The following is a 7,836-nucleotide window of genomic DNA, read 5'->3' as shown; positions in this document are numbered from 1 at the left end:
GGGCCGTGACATGGCGTCCTTTTCACTCTATGCACATGCGCCAACAGTTGTCCACTAGGAGTTAACAGGGAAGTAGGCACCATCTTGCCATGGCGAATGCCTCTCAAGATTCACGGCTCCCCACACTTCAGTCCTTCTTAAAAAGGGGAACAAAATACCCATGGAAGGATTTGTAGAGACTAACTATGGAACAGAGACTGAAGGAAGGACAAGCCAGCCTGATATAGCTATCTTCTGAGAGACTGACATTACCCGACTAATACAGAAGTAGAGGGTCACAGACATCCATTAGACTGAGTACAGGGTCCTCAAAGAAGGAACTAGAGAAAGGACCCAAGGAGCTGAAGGGTTTTCAGCCCCTTAGGAGGAACAAGAGTGTGAACTAACTAGTACCCTCAGAGCTCTCAGGGACTAAACCTCCAACCAAAAAATACACATGGTGTGACTAATTGCTCCAGTAGCATATGTATAGTAGAGGATGTCCCAGTCGGTCATCAATGGGAGGAGAGGCCCATGACCCTGTGAAGGTTCTTTGCCCCAGTGTAAGGGAATGCCAATCTAGTAAGCAGGAGGGTGGGGTGGCGAGCAGGGGGAGGGAGGAGGGAATAGGGGTTTGTTCTTGTTTTTTGGTTTTTGTTTTGGAGGGGAAACTGGGAAAGGAGATATCCTATGATATGTAAATAAAGAAAATATCTAATAAAATAAAAAATAAGAGCTTCACCACTGGACAGGATTATATCCAATCTAATGCCAACAAAAATCATTATACAAGTTCTCCTGATTGTGTTAGTATATCTATTTTCAAGGAATAAGATGCATACATTACTATGGATAATATTATGATAAAAATGTAACAATATGTTTGTCTTCAACAGCAACTGGATTGCATAACCAATGAGGCAGAAACACTGACCATTGTGTCCTCACTATAAACTTGAGACTCAAATCACTTGTGTGCCCCTCCAACAGAAGAAGGCAAATGGATAAAATCCCAAAGATTTTGATCATGGCTGATCATGTGTGGATAGAAGGGATACAACTCCCTACAGTTTACTACTCACCAGATATTATAATAGAAGTATGTCACAGGTTTGTGGTGAAGGATGAAGACACGTTCATAGTGACTTATCTAAAATCAGGTATATGGGGTGTTTTTTCTCTTCTAGACAAGGATTGAAACAAGGGTGTTTGTTTGTTTGGTATTTCGAGACAGGTTTTCTCTGTTTAGTCCTGACTGTCCTGGAACTCACTCTGTAGACAAGGCTAGCCTCGAACTCAGAAATCTGCCTTCCTCTGCCTTCCAAGTACTAGGATGAAAGGGGTTGGGTGGAGAGTATAATCAAATCCAATAGGGAAAATTGAAAGAAATATTTGTGAACCAGAGAGACAGATCAGTGTTTAAGGGAGCTGGGTACTATTTCATAGGAATAAGTTGGTTAATTGCTACTCTGTTTGGGCAACTTATGCAGTGCTTAGATTATCCAGCACCCTCTTGCTACCTACATGACATAGAATATATTTGCAATGCAAACATATAAAAACATTTAACTGAAAATATAATATAATATATGGGATAGAGAAATGTGTCTTGGGTTCAGAGAACTTGCCTTTCTTGTAGACAACTCAGTACTGACAGGAGAGTTCACATGAATCATCAAACTCTAGTTGAAAAAGATCAGATATCTGTTCTCATCTCCGTAATTTCTGTCAGATGTAGTAAATATATATACACACAGGCACAAACAAACATATACATAAAATAAAATTATTAAATATTTGTGTATCAAATGCAGTTAAAAATATATTTTAAAGTGAAATTTAGCTGTACATGCCTAAAATCATAGCAAGGAGACCTAGAATTAAAAACCATTTTATGTTCAATGAAAATCACCCATGTGACCTAAAGATAACCACTGGAAACACCAGACATGTGCATGATATAACCTAGTACAGACATTTAATTAGACATATGGCATTCCTAGAGCTGATGAAGCTCACATTGTAGAGTGCTTCTCGAATATTGACCTGTTCAATTTCTAGTTGAGGTTAAACTGCTTATAGATTTACCTGACTGAAAATCTATAATTAAATATGTAGAGGAAAGGTGAAGTTCAACATAAGTAGTGCCTACATTGAGAGTTCCAGGAAAGCCTAGTTTATATGACAGCTTGTGTAAGATAGAAAGAGGGAGAGAGACACAGACACACACACACACACACACACACAGAGAGAAAGAGAGAGAGAGAGAGAGAGAGAGAGAGAGAGAGAGAGAGAGAGAGGGGGAGAGGAAGTGGAGAGGGAGATATAGAGGGAGACTATAATTTATGCTTGGAACTGTACACAATGCTAGTTTTATATTTTTGTGAGTTCTGATATAATGAATGGCAACATCTTTGCTTCTCATTCAGGAACCAACTGGTTGAGTGACATTGTCTGCTTGATTCAGACCAAGAAAGATCCCACATGGATCCTATCGACATTTGCCAATAATGCACACCATGTATAGAATTTGAAAATAACTATATAGCACTAAGCAATAAGGAGGGTCCACATCTCATGGCATCTCACCTCCCCATCCAACATTATCCAAAGTCTTTCTTCAGTTCTAAGGCAAAGGTCAGTGTTGAATTTCCCATATTATTATAGCCAACACTGATAAACTATTTTTTTATTTTATTTTATTTTTTAATTATGTATATGCATATGCAAGTGTTTAAATAAACAAAAAACCTGCAGATTCTTGATAACCAGAGATAGTGCCAAATTTTCAAGAGCTGTATTAATTCTTCATTAAGTGATGCCTTGTAGGAGTGATGGGAACTGATCCAGATATTCTCTAATAGCAAATTATTTACCTACTGAACTATCTTTCTGAACATTTATGTGTGTTACCTTGCCTACTCTTGTCATTGGAAATTGTTGAAGTGTTCATATATAACTAGACTTGTTCTGCAACATTGCTAAATTTCTTACTTTGTTGCTTTGGGTGTTTCCTGTGAATTTCAGGCTTTAGTTGATAGTGGTTTATAAATTACTATATATTTAGTGAGATGAATAGTAATAAAACACATTTAACTTTTGAAAGCTTATTAAAAATTTCCACATCTGGTGGACAGAATAAAGAATGACCATATTTTTGACCCACTATTAGAACATTGCAACTTTCAGTGGAATGTTAGCATAATAATTTGTTTAATGTACAAGGTAATCAACTGTTAAGAGTCCATAGTGTGGCTGGTATGTTGGTAAATGAATGAATCCTAGGATTTGGGAGGTATTGGAAACATCAGGGCTTCAGCTTAATTCTGTGGCATAGAGAACTCTCTACACTATATGAGATACTGTAACACATACACACGAACATATATATATATATATACATACATACATACATACACAAATATGGGTAATCTATTAATATATAGAAGGGATATTATAAAATTACTCTGGAAATTAAAAAGAAAGCACTGGAAATTGAGTACATAAATTTTTCATTGTTTCCCTTTATATTGAAGGTGATTTAGGGGCTCATGGATCCAGGGTAATCTCCAATTTACTTTGTGTTATTGGGTACCCTTGAATGCCCCATTCTCTCTCTATGTCCAATGTGCTGCAAATTTGGATATATATCAATATGCCAGAGTCCTTGATAAAACTTTTTTACATTTATTTACTTCCTCATTGATAATATATATCCATGGATGTCTGTGTGTGTTTGTGTGTGCACTCACATGTGTTTGTGATAAATTATGGAGCACAAATGAATAAATATTTATTTTATTTATTTAATTTTTTCTTTGGTTTTTTGATGTCCTATCTATATAGCAGCTATGGTCCTGGTACTCACTATAGACTAGGCTGGGCTCAAACTCAGAGAAATGTGACTGATTCTGTTTCCAAAGTCCTGAGCTTACAAGCCTACACTACCATATCCAAATGACTGTTTTAATTTGTGAGTAGGGGTCGGGAAAGTGTTATTTGTAGTCCATGAGTGATAGTTCTTGCAGAGTCCAGACAAGGTGATGGATTCCCACAGTTGGAGTATCAATCAGTTGTGAGCTAACAGATGAGAGTTACTGAAACAAAATCCAGACCTCCTTCCATACAGTATGTTTGAACCATTCCTTCAGCCCTCATTTGCTATCAAACAGTGTGTGTGTGTGTGTGTGTGTGTGTGTGTGTGTGTGTGTGTATCTGTGTGTCTAAGTGTCTCTGTGACTGATGGAATATGTATGTGCCCTTCTGGTTTTGTTGTCATTTTGTACATGTGGCTATCAGAGGAGAAAAGGAGATTTTACTTCTTACTGTGGCTTCCTCCCCTTTGAGCTTTCAGTGTTTCCCAACATCATTCCCTCTGTTTTATTCCTTTTGCTTTCTATTCTTCTCCTTCTCTTTCACCCTTCTCAATTCTTGTTATTTGACATTCAGGTTCAAATCCCACTAGTATTTTTGTTTTCCTTCATGACACAAGAAATGCCATCAAGAAGATTTGTGAATTCCTCAGAGAGAATATGGAATCAGGGGAACTGGAGTTAGTTCTAAAGTAAATTTATGCCTTATGAGAAAAGTTAGAGAGATACTGTATTTTTGAGATGCATTATGAATGTACAGGGGATTTCTTGTATTTGGGACAGAATGATGACATCAAGGTGGTTTTATGTGTTATATCATTTTATTTATTCATTTCCTTCTTTGTTAATATACATGGGTATATGTATGGTGGTCATACATGATCACAAGTGTTGTGATGCATCCTTGTACAGATGTGTGTGGCTATATACATGTGTGCATATTTAAGAGGTTTTCTAAAGGAGATATTGGGGTTCTCCTGCTTTTGCTCTGTTATTCTCTGTTTGATAGAGTTCTTCCATGAACTCAAAACAGGATGATTCTAGATAAATTCATTTGCTGAAGAATTTCATAAATTCATTGTTTTTAATAGCTGAGTAGTACTCTATTGTGTATGTACTAGATTTTCTTTATCCATTCTCCATTTTAGGGATCTCTGTGTTCTTTCCAGTTTCTGGCTATTATGCATAAGGCTGCTATGGACATAGTAGAACATGTGTTCTTATTACATGTTGGAGCATCTTCTGGGTATATGCCCAGGAGTCATATAGCTGGGTCCTCTAGCAGTACTATGTCCAATTTCTGTAGGAATCACCAAACTGATTTCAAGAGTGGTTGTACCAGCTTGCAATCCCACTAGCAGTAAGGGAGTGTTCCTCTTCCTGCACAACCTCTCCATCATCTGCTGTGACCTGAGTTTTTGATCTTAGGCATTCTGACTGATCTGAGGTGGAATCTCAGGATTGTTTTGATTTGCATTTCCCTGATGACTAAGGATGTTGAACATGTCTTAAGGTGCTTCTCAGCCATTCAGTATTCCACAGTTGAGAATTCATTTTTTAGCTCTGCACCCCATTTTTAAATATTTTTTTTTGATTCTCTGGAGTCTAATTTCTTGAGTTCTTTTTATATATTAGATATTAGCCCTCTATTGGATATAGAATTGGTAAAGATTTTTCCAAATCTGTTGGTTGCTATTTTGTCCTATTGACAGTGTTCTTTGCCTTACAGAAGCTTTGTAATTTATGAAGTCCCATTTGTCAATTCTTAATCTTAGAGCATATGTTATTGTTGTTGTGTTCAGGAAATTTCCCCTGTGTCTACGTGCTTGAGGATATTTCCCACTTTCTTTTATATTAGTTTTAATGTATCTGTTTTTTTTTTGTGGAGGACCTTGTTCCACTTGGACTTGAGCTTTGTACAAGGAGTTAAGAATTCATCAATTTGCATTGTTCTACATGCTAACTGCCAGTTGTCTAGCACGATTTATTGAAAATGCTATCTTTTTTCCACTGGATGGTTTTATCTCCTTTGTCAAAGATCAAGTGACCATAGGTTTGTTGGTTCATTTCTGGGTTCATTTCTTGCTCCATAGTAAATCTTAAGGTCAGGGATGGTGAGTCCCTCAGATGTTCTTTTATTGTTGAGAATAATTTTCACTATCCTAGTTTTCTTGTTATTGCAGAAGAAGTTGTAAATTTTGCTTTCTAAGTCTGTGAAGAACTTTTTTGGAATTTTGTTGGGTACTGCATTGAATCTGTAGATGTCTTTCCATAAGATAGTCATTCGTACTTTATTAATCCTGCCAATGCCTGAACATGGGAGATCTTTCCATCTTCTGAGGTCTTCGATTCCCTTCTTCAGAGACTTGAAGTTGCTGTCATATAGATATTTCACTTGTTTAGTTATAGTCACCTCAGGGTATTTTATATTATTCGTGACTACTGTGAAGGATGTTGTTTCTCTAATTTCTTTCTCAGCTCTCTATCCTTTGTGTAGAGAAAGGCCAATAATTTGCTTGAGGTAATTTTATATCCAGCTACTTTGCTGAAGTTGTTTCTCTGGTTTAGTAGTTCTCTGGTGTAATTTTTAGGGTCACTAAAATATACTATCATATCATCAACAAATAGTGATAATTTGACTTCTTCCTTTCCAATTTTTATTCCTTAGATCTCTGTTTGTTGTTGAATTGCTCTGCTTAGGACTTCAAGTACAATATTGAATAGGTAGGGAGATAGTAGACAGCCTTGTCTAGTCTTTGATTTTAGTGGGATTGCTTCAAGTTTATCTCCATTTATTTTGACGGTGGCTACTGGTTTGCTGTATATTTCCTTTACTATGTTTAGGTATGGGCCTTGATTTCCAGATCTTTCCAAGACTTTTTATAATGAAGGTGTTTTGGATTTTGTCAAATGCTTCTTCAGCATCTAATGAGATGATCATATGTTTTTTTTTTTCTTTGAGTTTGTTTATATAGTGAATTATTATGATGGATTTTTATATATTAAACCATCTTTGCATCCCAGGGATGAAGCCTGCTTGATCATGATGGATGATCGCTTTGATGTGTTCTTGGATTCAATTTGCAAGAAGTTTATTGAGTGTTTTTGCATCTATATATATATATATATGTATGTATATATATATATATATATATATATATATGGGAATTTGATCTGATGCTTTCTTTCCTTGTTAGTTCTTTGTTAGACTTTTCCATTTATTATTTTTTGAAGGGCTACATTTGTAGAAAGATATTGTGCAAATTTGGTTTTGTCATAGAATACTTTGGTTTCTCCATCTATGGTTATTGAGAGTTTTGCTGGATATAGTAGCCTGGGTTAGCATTTGTGATCTCTTAGGGTCTGTATGACATCAGCCTATGATATTCTGGCTTTCAGAATCTCTGGTGAGAAGTCTGGTGTAATTCTGTTGGGTCTGCCTTTATATGTTACTTGATCTTTTTCCCTCACTGCTTTAATATTCTTTCATTTTGTGAATTTGGTGTTTTGATTATTATGCAATGGGAGGAATTTCTTTTCTGGTCCAAACTATTTTGAGTTCTGTAGGCTCCTTTTATATTTATGGGCATCTCATTATTTTAGTATATGAAAGTTTTCTTCTATAATTTTATTGAAGATATTTACTGGCCATTTAATTTGGAAGTCTTCACTCTCTTATATACAATTATCCTTAGATTTGGTCTTCTCATTGTGTCCTGGATTTCCCGGAAGTTTTGGAGCCTTTTGCATTTTGCATTTTCTTTGACTGTTATGTCAATGTTTTCTATGGTGTCTTCTGCACCTGAGAGTCTCTCTTCTATCTGTTGTATTCTGTTGGTGATGTTTGCATCTATGTCTCCTGGCTTCTTTCCTAGGTTTTCTAGTTCCAAAAAAAGTTGTCTCTCTTTGTGATTTCTTAATTGATTCTGCTTCCATTTTTAGATCCTGGATGGTTTTGTTCAATTCCTTCATCTGTTTGGTTGTG

At 36.2% G+C, this 7,836-nt stretch overlaps 1 pseudogene; it reads left to right on the top strand.

Moving 5' to 3' along the window:
• LOC116100280 overlaps window positions 1–4,547 on the top strand; it is a 90,672-nt pseudogene extending 86,125 nt beyond the window's left edge.
• Window positions 4,548–7,836: the final 3,289 nt, after the last annotated feature.

The sequence above is a fragment of the Mastomys coucha genome, unplaced genomic scaffold (genome assembly GCF_008632895.1).
Source record: "Mastomys coucha isolate ucsf_1 unplaced genomic scaffold, UCSF_Mcou_1 pScaffold21, whole genome shotgun sequence".
Taxonomy (NCBI): domain Eukaryota; kingdom Metazoa; phylum Chordata; class Mammalia; order Rodentia; family Muridae; genus Mastomys; species Mastomys coucha.
This window is presented reverse-complemented; position numbering and strand designations above follow the sequence as displayed.